The sequence below is a fragment of the Leiobunum rupestre genome, chromosome 6 (genome assembly GCF_980474605.1).
Source record: "Leiobunum rupestre chromosome 6, qqLeiRupe1.1.hap1, whole genome shotgun sequence".
In the NCBI taxonomy this organism is placed as follows: domain Eukaryota; kingdom Metazoa; phylum Arthropoda; class Arachnida; order Opiliones; family Sclerosomatidae; genus Leiobunum; species Leiobunum rupestre.
The window spans coordinates 42,209,143-42,222,130 of record NC_143389.1 but is presented as its reverse complement, the minus strand read 5'-3'; the positions used below and the strand labels follow the sequence as shown (position 1 = coordinate 42,222,130).

At 35.0% G+C, this 12,988-nt stretch overlaps 1 long non-coding RNA gene and 1 pseudogene across 2 annotated transcripts in view; one reads left to right on the top strand and one right to left on the bottom strand.

The window, feature by feature from the left end:
• Positions 1–12,988, top strand: part of LOC149941017 (serine palmitoyltransferase 2 pseudogene) — a 33,982-nt pseudogene that overhangs the window by 18,031 nt on the left and 2,963 nt on the right. The window lies entirely within an intron of this gene.
• On the bottom strand, positions 3,275–12,551 carry LOC149941018 (uncharacterized). The gene is made up of 3 exons (XR_016481263.1): positions 12,196–12,551; positions 6,176–6,219; positions 3,275–4,450 (listed from the first exon to the last, which is right to left on the bottom strand). It is a non-coding gene; the product is annotated as an uncharacterized LOC149941018 (long non-coding RNA).

Sequence of the window (12,988 nt, the reverse complement as noted above, 5' to 3'; positions counted from 1 at the left end):
GGCTGATTATTTTTAGAATATTGTTTATCGTACCCCTCCTTACAATTGGGTTTCTTTTTTCTGTGGACCTTTATATATGGGTTAACGTTACTAGTTGGCTGCTGGTTAAACAAAAGGGGATTTCTGGTATTGTATGTTTTACGACAAATACGAATAGTTTTTATAAATATTGCTAATGTACAGGGTGTCCCAATGTGCTCGATTCGAGGGGCGAATAACTTCTGTATACCGATTACCAAGGTCGGCAATTTTTTTATTTAAAAAAAAAATCAAATAAATCGATTTTTTTTAAACGGATTTTTATTGATTTTTTGGATTTATATGATTTTAATTAAAATTTCAAAGTTTATATAATTTAGTATCATGATTTTAATTAAAATTTCAAAGTTTTATATAATTTAGTATCATGATTTTAATTAAAATTTCAAAGTTTTATATAATTTAGTATAATAATTTTACCTAAAACAAATATGTTTTAATTTTTAAAGACTAATATGTATAATGAATTTATTAAATTTAAGCTAATAATCATATAGAAGTTTTTATTTTTTAAAACCTATTTTGGTACTTTTACAAAACAAATTCGGCGGAATATCCACCCACAGGTACAATCCAATGCAACATTAGGGGGAAGTACAAGAAAGATTATATTTAAAACTAAATTATAGCAATTGGCGAGGTTTTTATTTTTCAAAAATACTATATAAAAATTGATTTAAATCGTGATTAAAATCAAGTTGATTTAAATTATCCAACCCTGCAGATTACAGGCGTAAGGAACTAAGTACAGCCTTTGCTTATGCTAAATTTGTAATCAGTTACGTACTCACCTTAGTACAGGCAAAGCTACAGGCTTGTTTGTACCCCGATTACGGGAAGTGAACCACCCCTTCAACTCGAGCTGAGTTACACAGGGTTCGTACACGACGTGGAAAAGTCAGGGAATTTGAAAATGTTTCCAAAAGGTCAGGGGAAAATCAGAATTTGAAAATGATTCCAAAATTAAGGTCAGGGAAAAGTCAAGGAATTTTAAAATGGTCCCAAAAAGTAAAGGAATTTTAAAATAACCCCCAAAAAATAAGTCGTATAAATTTTTGAAAGATGTATTAGAAATACGTAATAAATATTTTTCAAAATTTTACCTTAATCCATTCATTTATTCTACAAAAATGGTCAGGGAAAATTTGGCAATTTGGTCAGGGAAAACCTGGAAATGTCCGGGAATTTCATTCAAAAAATTTTGTACGAACCCTGTGAGTAGCGTTCTCAAACATTATAATTGGTTTATTAATTTAAAAATTTCACCAAGTTAAAGAAAAACCAATCGCTATTTCTAATTAAAATGACGAACTGTACAGACCCATACCTGCGTTTGAAAAAATTGTCCCGAATTTAGCACGTTGTAGCAGATACGACCAATCCTATTGTAGAAACTAGCGCGTGAAACAGGTCAAATTCAAACGTCGGTGTGGCCCTTTAAGGAACCGGAAATAAAGATTAAAAAATTACCCTAAAATTGACATTACCATATTTTCAATTACTCCGTGGAAAAGTTTTTCATTAACACTTTACGAAATGGTCTAAGCTGAGACTTATCGAAACTAATGCACGATAACGTTCTTTTTTAAATCCAAGACCAATTTGGGGACTCGAAAATTAAAAACTGAATCGTTTTAAGGCCAATTCAGTTGAAATAAAATATAATTTTGTTTTACATTGGTCCCTATTTGGTTACTCTTTTCAGAAACTATTTCCTTTGTTATCCAATTTTTTTATCGATAAAATTATTTTTTACCCAATTTAATTCGTTTGTTTAAACGGAAAACTTACTTCTCATTTCAATATGCAAAATGTGGAAATATTGAGTTTATCTTCCTTAATGAAAAACTACAAATTTTGTCGAAATCGTGTTGAGGAACATCACTCTTAACCATTTTAGTTTACGTTAATGGTTAAACATAGTATACGGAATTTAAATTTCCCCTTACGCTTAGCGAGATAAAACATTCAAATTGTCCCTGTACTTTGTTAATGGAACGTGCTTAACAAGACGTACTTGTAAGTACCCCAATTAGCGGTAGAATTTTCAAAAAAAAACCTGCCGGTTAAGGAAAATTGCGCCGTGTTTAAAATTATAAGATAATTAACGACCTTAAATTTCTCTAAAAAGGGTTATTTTATGCTACCTTTTTTATATTCAATTCATGAAGACAATTAACTTTAAATTTCCCTTATTATTTTTCGATTTTCGATTTATAAGGTACCTGGGAAACCTGGAGAAGTCGTGGAATTTGAAAATGTTCCGAAAGTCAAGGAATTTAATTTGAGAAGTGTTAAAATTTTCAACTGAAAATCTCTAGATATTATCAGGGAAAACATGAAAAAGTCAGGGAATTAAAAATCTGATAAAACTGTAGCATCATCGATAAATCATTTTAATAATATTGTATGTAATCAAATAATTATTACGTCAACTGGTCAGGGAATCTGATAAAACAGTGGCAACCTGGTTTAGTCATTTTAATAATATTGTATTTAATCAAATAATTATTACGTCAACTGGTCAGGGAATCTGATAAAACAGTGGCAACCTCCAGGGTGACCAGACTTCCTATATTTCCCTATATTTTTAATGCCTTTCTATAATTTCCTTTATTCTTACCTATTTTCCTATAATTTAACGGTCTTTTGAAAATGAAAGAACGTTTTTGTACGTGTCATCAACTAGTGTAAATTCTGCCATTTTCGAACAAAATCTTGAAATGTACGAGCTTTGTAAATCCGCTAAGTGATCCAATAATGCAAGAAAGCAGTGTACAAAACATTATCAATATTGATTCGAGTCTAAGTATACCGATATGCAATAATTACCTTATTATTTTTCCCTTATTTTTCTTAGCCTATTTAGTTTCTTATAATACGCCTATTTTATATTTAGCCCATTTTATTTCCTATAATTCGCCTATTTAGTTTCCTATATTTACCTAAAACTCGCCCCTAAAATTCCTATTTTTCCTATAAAATTTTCAAAGCTTTGCCCTGGTCACCCTGAACCTCGCTTAGTTATTTTAATAATAAATATTGTATTTAATCAAATAATTATTACGTCAACTGGTCAGGGAATCTGATAAAACTGTGGCAACCTCGTTTAGTCATTTTAACAATAAATATTTAATTTAATCAAATAATAATTACATTTTATTTACATGGCAATCCTTACCCCTCCCTCCCTCCTTCCATAGAAATACCTTTCAATTAGAAAGTAAAATGCTCCGTTTAAAAGTATTCCGTAGAACGCCCACCTATATAAAGATGTAATTTCCGGTATCTGTAACGCGCGATCTGTAGCTTTAGATTTATCTCCATTGTCAAAAGTTCCATTGTTAAATTTCAACGGCAATGTCAAGTTCCGAAGAAATTATTTGAAGTATTTATAGCTTCTGGAACAGGTGGGATGTGCCTTTCGTATTACGCCGAAAGTTTCGTTGGAAAGTACCTTTGGTGATCCTCTAATGAAGATATTTCACTAAGCCAGTAAGAATTTTGTACGCCATGATACCCCCACTTTTTATTTTCCCAAAAATCCAATCCATCAAAATGGACGCCATCCAATCCATGATCCCATAACGCGCGTCTTCGCGTAACGCCGCTTAGACTTCACCCAGCGTCCGTAGCCGAGCCGAGCCTGTCTGGTGATTCGCCACGCTCGACTACCTCCGCCATCGACTCCGCCGTCCATTGTTTCGGGTCACCTGACACCGCCCATACACTTTCCTCGTTTCTTTTGCATTATAAATGAAGTTCTCTAGTTCGTGATAAGTCTCTGAGAGGGCGGTAGTGATTTGGGCCCGGGTTACCCCTCCGGATTAACGCGGACCCCTTATCTCCATTCTTCTTGGCTCACCTCGCCGACTTCGTACCTCTTCAATAATCGCGAATCATAATAATAAAAAAACCGTACCTCGTACGCGGGGAATAGAAAAATAAGGCTCGGAAATGACTCCACCACGTGCTCAGGAAATGCGTCGTACGTTACTCTTCCGGTTTCTATGGTAACGGCGTTCGACGCCCTGAATAAATGGCTTGGTAAAAGTTACATCTCCATGACAACTTGGCCACTAGGCCTTGCCTCCGTATAATCCACTTGAAGATTTTTTCGCGTCTAACCGTTTTTTTCCCTGATAATTACGGCACTGTAATGGTTTCCATTTCTTTGTCCCATAAGAGACCGTAGATCCGGAATTAGCGTTTCCCCTCCCCTTAGGATATAACTTTTTTCCCCGCCGCTAGATGGCCTAGATAGTCCCACTTTCTTTTTCGCTCGGGTGGCGGTCTGGTGGTGGTCCTCTTAACCCAGTTTTTTGTTCGTCGCTCCTCCCTTTCTCCTCGTCGCTCTGATGATAGTCGCTCTCTCTTGTTTTAAAAACTCATTGTCTTTCTTATCCGCCTCCTTAAAGAGAATGTAATAGGATGGGCAGATTAGGACGAGTTAACGTTTATGTGATAAATTACGAAGTTTTTTCCCCCAAAATTTGAATTAAAAGGGGCGTCTTATTTTAATAGTGAATTTTACGATAATTTTTATGTAAGTTTTGCGATTAATATTTTTAAAGTTAAAAAATTAAAATTTTTGATGTCAATTTTTTCCTTATTAATAAAAGCAGCGAGCATGCAATTCTTACGTTTTCCTCTAATTCTGAAATGGTTTTATAAAATTATATAATTTAATTTATGGTTTATTTAATATATATTTAAAAAATAGTGAAAATCAAAACGATAAAATTCTAAAAAGATTATTCGTTATCAGTAGATTTCTTTATTTAGGAATTTGTTTAAGTAAGCCTGGCTTCCTCCCCAAGAATTCTAATCTTAGCTGACGAGGAGACTACCCGAGGTGGTTATCACCGATTTTGTTGAAACTCGGGGGTTAGGTAGACCTTATGGTAGTATGAAAATTCGCAAAGGGAAAGGTTGCAATAAGCTTTTGTTTCCCCATGGCAACCGAAAACTTTTTCGACCTCCCAAAAGAAAAAAATCTTCATTTAAAAAAGCATGGGATTTTCTCGGTTTAAAAAATTTGAAAAAATTAAAATTTCAAAATAAGCTCGAAAAGATAAATTTAACCTAGCTTTGGGACAACAGAGAAAATCCCATGCTTTTTTAAATGGAGAGGTCAAAAACATTTTCGGTTGCCATAGGAAAACTAAAACCCATTGCAACTTTTCCCTTTGGGAATTTTCATCGAGGGGTCGGACATTTGGCCAAATCCTGTACAAAATTTGGAAAAAAATCAACAAATCCAAAATCCACGAATTTCGCTCCCATAGACTTTGTATGACAAATCCACAATAAAAAATCCTGGATTTTTAAAAAATCCAAAATCTCGTACACAAAACAGGCAAATGTCCGACCCCTCGATTTTCATACTACGATAAGGTTTACCCATAGACAGTATATATCCCTAAGGGGACGAGAAATCGCCTACATGCCACTGCATTAACGTCGCTGTTTCTCTCACGGACGCTCTGTTATTGAAAGAGGGGGGAAAACACGTAAGCTTCAAATGACCTTGAAAGTTCCCGTTTTTAAACTACGGCCGTCTTTATTCAGTTGGGGACCTAGCATCGACACGAACTCTTGCAGCTGGCCGCAAAGCGACTGTGATGGGGTCTAAAAATCAGAGCGTATTCTCGTCCCCTTACCTAATCCCCGAGTTTCAACAAAATCGGTGATAACCACCTCGGGTAGTCTCCTTGTGAGTAGACTTCTCTTCGTGGCTGCTAGGAGCAACAAACACAGCACCCCACACAAGGAGAACGCAACCCGTCAAAAGTCGTTTATTTTCTTGTGTACAGTTTAACACTTTGACCCTCGCAGCAATACAAGAGGACCCCGGTTCGATTCCAGACACTTCATACTGGGTAAAAACCAGCGTAATTACGGTATACGAACTCAAAAGTTATTGAACTTTTGGCCAAATTATTTCACTAACATTATGTAGGCCTGTTTCGGGAATTTGGCGAGTTCTAAAAAATTAAAAGTAAATTTAAACATTTAATTTAAACAAAGGCGACTAATAACCTTTTTGGGCTGAACGTGAGTGCAAAATGTTAGTGAGTTCGAAAATTATTGAAAATATGGTACTTTCTGTTAAAATTATTGCAAAAATACGTACCATATGGCACTAGGGTGAAATTATGGTACGTCACAAATTCCTAGCTAGAATTAATGAATTTTATCATAATTATAGTACGTCTGGCAACGCTGGTAAAAACTGCTAAGGTTGGCAAGTTCTCTCCCCACTGGTTCAAGGAGTTTTTCCCTCGAGTTCCTTGGTTTCCCCTTTCAATAAAATCTTGTCGGGGTCAACGGTAATAGGGAACTGTTGGCCATTATCCCTTGGCGCGATATAACAGAGCACCTGGAATAATGACAATAAAGGTCGTACGCTGACTTGAACTTGTGGTGATGCCCTTGGCGGATTGTCTAATATTCCAAAATTATATATCACAGAAAAGTGGTATCTATTTCGATATTTTAATCCTATAATTATCCTATAATGTTGGGCTTTTTTTTAGCTTCTAATGGCTATGACTTTATTTTGGTGACTATTGTCCGATAAGCCGGCGAATGTTGAAGTTTCCACCGTGAAATCTCATTTATTATCGAATATTAAAAAAATATTCGGAATTAAAAATGCGATTTATGACGTAATTTTTAAGTCTCTTCCGACCTTGAAAAATGTAACTTCTTCGATAGAATGAATGAATTTTTCCAAATTTATATTTGAGAGGCGATAATATCCAGGGGGTCAAAGAACAATGATTCTTAAGCCTATCTTATAGCTATCTTGTTCCAACAATCTTTTCCTTGTTGAATTTATTAAGCGTTACTTCTTCTGCACTTTCGCGTCCCCAACGACGTCAATAAGAATTATATAAATACTAAACGACTAAATTTACGTATAAAAATCGGAATTACTTTCCTGTTGAAAACGTAAATTTTCTTTTAAAAAAAAATCTTAGTTTTTAAATTAATAAAATACAATTGGCAAAAAGTCTTTGTCTTCTAATGTTCTTGAAAAATATATTTAAAGCCGAGTTTTCCCTTTCATTTCGTATTAATGTCGCGATGTTAAACCCGTTAAAATGTCGGTCTGCTGAAATCTTATTTTTTGACAATGTGTGTGTGTTCGCGAAGGTGTGTCTTAATGTTTACACCTAGAATGGATCGAAGGAATACCTTCTAAAAAAGTTTGATTTTTTTCTTAACCTATATTTCTAAAAGACAAGCTGTCAAAAGAAAGTTATTTTTTACTGTCAAAAGTTCATTCGTGAGATAAGTGGAAAAATTATAGGTCTTTGCTAAGCCTTGTACATTTACTTCTTAACCGATATTAAAGAGTCCACTTAACTTGCCAGTAATTTGTACCACGGTGCGAGTAGTATTAGTGGAACTGAGACTATAGGTCGTTGTCGACTCTCTCCAGACGTTTTGTAACAGAAAGCGAATAAGGGGCTTTATATAGTTGGCTTTTAGTCAATGCCAGATCTTTCTCGCTTGAAACGCGTAGGGTTTAATTTTTGAATCGATACGGTTTTTGTCTCCCCGTCGCTCGAATTGGGTGCGGGTCTCACGCGATGTTTTACGTGGCCATAATATTTATGGAGCTGTTATGGGGAATAAACAACCGGATTTTACTGTTTTCGTTTCTTCGGCGGTCGGAATCGGTTTCCTGGATTCGAAGCGTTTTCCGCGCCAGTTGGTTTGTGGCAACGTTGCCAGACGGACGATAATTATAGTAGGCGTCGATATATCCCGTAGGATAATTTCAAGGGTACACAATAATTTTTTTAATAATAATAATAATAATCAGTTAGGCCTTAGGTGGTGCCTTGGGTATTAGCCTAAGTCATCAAGCGACTTTTAAAGTCATTAATTCAGGTGGCCGGGTTACAATGCGCAAGAGGGTGGCGGCAAGCCCTGCATGCCACGCGAGCCGGCAGCTCTCTACACTAACTATTACCGTTAACCTCTACAAGTTTTATGGAAGGGGAAACCGAAGAGCTCGGGGGAAAAACCCCTTAAACCGGTGAGGAGAGAACTTGCAAACTCAACGCGGAAGGAGTTGTTCCGAGTTTTCACACAGTGCCACAAGCTGGGATCGAACCCGGGTCCTCTCGCTGCGAGGCGAAAGTGCTAACCACTCAACGTTATTTTCGATAATTCTTCCCGAACGTATGATAATGCGCGATAATTTTAGAATTGAGCTTAAAACGGGTTAAAATTGTCACTATTAATATTACCAAGAATGTATTGAAGTGACTAAGAATATTGGACTACAGGAATCTGATTCCCATCCTCGCAGCCTTTGTAGCTTAAAGTCGTCTGCTATCCCATTCAAGTTTGCTATATGGTATGACCTTGAATGCGCCTTAAATGCTGACGAACCTTTTCCACAAAAGCTGTGAGGATGGTACCTGGAGTTAATTCTATGCTGAAATACTCTTAGTAACTTCAATACATTCTTGATATTACTTTTTTGTTTTAGTAAAGATTTAAACGTTTCAATTTTGAATTTTCAATATCAACTACAATAATTATTTACCGAAATCGATAATTTGAAGGAGCTGGCAACGCGGATTTGTATAGTCTAGTGGAATGCGACGCGTCAGGTGTAGCTGCGCCGAATGAGTCAGATCGTACGCGACTTCGCTCTTATGAAAACCTCTCGTACACAATCGATACAATCGCTACCGCGCCCGCCGTCTCCACCGCCGGATGCTGTATAATAATAATTTTTGCCAGAGTAGAATAAAGTTCTAGGTATAACTTTTATTTCGCTATATTGAGGGAAATGCTTTAACACACGCCCACGGTATGTTATATAGGAAAGGGTGGCTTTACATCCTAATTGCCTTCAGTTAGACAAGAATTACATTAGCGGGGTTGAGAGCTTCATTTTTAGATAAATCATTTATGAATTTAAGCTCAATAAATGTTTCACTACATAAATGTGATTTATTTTGAACCGGAAAACTTCATTCGAAGAATATTGTCGATAATTCTTTTTTTACAAATTGTTATTTTTGCGCGACTGCCAAAACATATTTAAGAAAAATACGACCTTAATATTGTCGCCTTTTTATTTTCTATTAAGTTATGTCATATGTAACATAATTACTCATAAGTATGCCACAAAAGCATTTTCTTTACTGAAACCTTGTTCAAGGGATATTACGTAAATTACGTCGATTCCAACTCCGTGACGAAAAACTTATTGCATATTCTTTGTGAAAGAAGGTTTCATTGAATTTGTTTCTTCAAAAATGTTATAAAGAGGCATACTTATGAGTAAATATGTTACATATGGTTATGTTTATAGTTCCGCAAAACATGTTATTGCAAATTCGTTGAAAATTCAATATTGAATATTGTCTAAATGAACATAAATATGTTAGTTTCGCAATAAGATTTTAAGAAAGCCTGGGGAAAAAATCAGCGAAGAATTACAAAACATAATCTACGGTATTACAATGGCTGGTATACAATGAAGATAACTACTATCTATAGAAACGATTGTCCTTCCCTGGTTTTCTTTAAATCTTTGAAGATTGTAATTAAAGATGAAAAGAAAAACATAAACTAGTAGCTCTTTTTTTGGAAACAGGAAAATTTGTTTCGACGTACGAAAGTTATTATAGAGGTTAAGCCACCCGTCGATAAGGTGTCGGAGTTTAGATTGTACACGATAAAGCTACGACTACACTTCCCCCCTGTGAAACCTTTTAAAAACCGTTAAAAATACATTTAAATTGATTTTACAAATTAAATTTAATCAAGTTTAAATGCAATTTGGTCAATTGGGGGACCCTTAAAATCCTTCAGATTCCCATGTTATTTTCAATGGAAATAATTCCAAATCATATATTGTCAAAAACGTTTTCGGTTGCCATGGCAAAACGAAAGCCCGTCGCAACTTTTCTCTTACATCTTTTTCAAGTTACATGGAGGTGTACATTATACCCGACTTTGAACAAAATCGGTGATTATCACCTCTTGTCGTCTCCTTGTCAGTTACAATTATCCTCTGCACGTTATCTAAGGGTGGCTTAACCTGTCTATCGAAATTTATTTTCTTCATAGACGATTATTGACCGGTAGTTATTTGGTGGTTTCTTTTCGCCTGTGCTCGGACCCAAAGTGTACTCTTATTACCCTAAAACGTTTTATTCGCCTGTTCCGGGGATGATAATTACTCTGCTCCAAAACCTATTCGTTTGTTCCGGAGTATTAAGACTACACTTTTTACTCCTTCTGAAAAGGTGGTTTAAGGGAGTAAATCGAATTTTGTCGTGTGCCAGCCAGAATTTATCAGCCATTTTGAAATGACGTTTTTGCTCCGATTCGAACTATTCGCCACTGCACAGGATCGGAGTAAAATTACGTCATAGCGTTACTCTTCTTACCCTACTCCGAAATCCCGGAACAAGCGAAAAGAAACCACATAGTATTGACACGTGTTCAATTCTAAACTTTGACTATGTAACCCGGCCACCTGTTTAAGGCATAAAAAGTCGATAGATGACTTGGGCCTATGGTGGTGCCTTGGGTATTACATTAGCTGATTATTATATTTCAGAACTATTTTTTTCTAAAAATTAATAGTGGATTTTATGAAATGATAAAATGTTGCTACCTACGTGTACGAGCAACGTCAATGTTTCTAGCGCACATGCAAATAGGACACGACGAAACATAATATTAAAACACTCGTGACGTTAAGATCAAAACTTAACATGAGTCACGTCACATTTCCTATTGTGTTAATGCTAATTTTCTTATCGGAACTTTTATGCCAAAAATTCTGAAAATCGGTTAGGTGATAAGAATGACAATTGGCTAACATTACTCTTACTATGTTACTCATGGTTTTAGTTTATGAAAATAACTATTTAAATTATTATTTAGGTATTATTATTTAGTACTTAGCTTGGCGTTGTATTTGTTATGTTTAATTTAATTGACTCCGACAAAAGAAAAATAAGAACTTGTACGCGTCTAAAACCTCTACTTTTAAATATAAATGCCTACAAAAAGTAAATGAATTAAACATGTTGAAAGCGTTATAATAGACCCATGATGAAAGTTGGGGGGGCGAAAATTAACATTTTTACCTGGCAACTAAGCATTTGAACTGTATATTTCAATGGCGGTCACGTGGTTCAAAACGTCACAGACAGGATGTTCCGTCCAGAGGTCTCACTTAAGCCTCGTCTGCGGCCCCTCTTTTGTTATGGGTCTATTTCACAGGCGATATAAGCGATTGGGCTACAATGTACCATTTACACGCCTATAAAATATATATTTTTAAATATTAAGAACCTAAATAAAGAAAAATAATTCCAAGACTAAAATCAATTTAGGAAAATAAACAAAACCTAAAGACCAGTCTCTTGCATAATTATCCGAAAAATGAAGTAATAATGCTTTTTTTTTTAGTATTTCGCCCGTGTTTGGGATTTTTAAACAAAATAATTAAAGAATTATCTGAGAAATCTAGAGTACATTTCAAAGTTCACCAGGAGAAGTAATTTTTTCAATTAGTTTAGCTTTTGTCGTTTCACATTGATATTTGCCTTAATAACCAACCTCGCAGGGTTGGCTGATTTAAATCAACTTGATTTTAATCACGATTTAAATCAATTTTCATAAAGTATTTTTGAAAAAGAAAAAACCTCGCCAATTGCTATAATTTAGGTTTAAACATAATCTTTCTCGTACTTCATCCTAATGTTGCATTGGATTCTACCTGTGGGTGGAGATCTCGTCGAATTTTTTTTGTAAAAGTACCAAAATAGGTATGATTATTAGCTTACTTTTAATAAATTCATTATACATATTAGTCTTTAAAAAATAAAACATATTTGTTTTAGGTAAAATTATGATACTAAATTATATAAATTTTGAAATTTGAATTAAAAATATCAATAAAATCCGATTTAAATAAAATTTATTTGATTTTTTTTTTAAATCAAAAAATTGCCAACCCTGCAACCTCTTTACCGTCAGAGACGTTTTGCGTGAAATACTGTAAAATGTTATTACTACTACTATTAATAATAATGATTATAATAATCAGCTAGGCTTAATACCCAAGGCACCACTTTAGGCCTAAGTCATCTAGCGACTTACAATTAATCCATTAGCGCTATTGTCCATATTTGATTTTCGATGTCGTAAATAACGTACGAGTCTGTGTCTATCTCGATACGCGCGTTAGTATCGTTGCTTTTCCAATGTCAAAGACCTTTCGTCGATTCTTTGCGAAATCCAGTTGAAAAGCGCGTTCGATTCATCAAAAGGAATGTATTTCATTTCCGATTACGCTAGACGCCTACCGCTATCTCGACTCGGCCCACATTTTTAATTCTCGGGAAGTAACGTCTTCCTCTTGCCGGCATCCTTGACCTTTCGAGCGTACGCGAATGGAGCCGCTTTTCTAATGAGAGATCAAGCTTATTTCGCGCGAAGGATATAATTTATACGTCTTAACGCCGCCTCTACTCGCTCGTTTCTTCCGCGGGAAATTCAAAAGGGTAGCTTTAAAAGCTCCCGCTAAAGATGCATTCACATATTGCCTACAGGGAAATATGCAAAAAGGGGGCGAAATCCACCCGAGGTACCTTCCTATTTAATAATGTTTGAGGTAGATGGCGATTGGCGACACTATAAAGTTTATGAAAAATAAACTTTTTAAAAAGTTATTAATTAATTACTAAATTATAGTACTTTAAATTCTTATTAAAAATATATAATTTTTGTAATTTAAATTAACAATTAATTTTAACAGTAGTTAACACTCTCCGCCATAGATGGCACTATAATACAATTTTAAACTATCCAATCAGGGAAGAGAATTTTGTATTTTCAATCTCGACAAAACCGTTCTCCACTAAAAACTGAAAACTTTCAACCAATCGTTGAA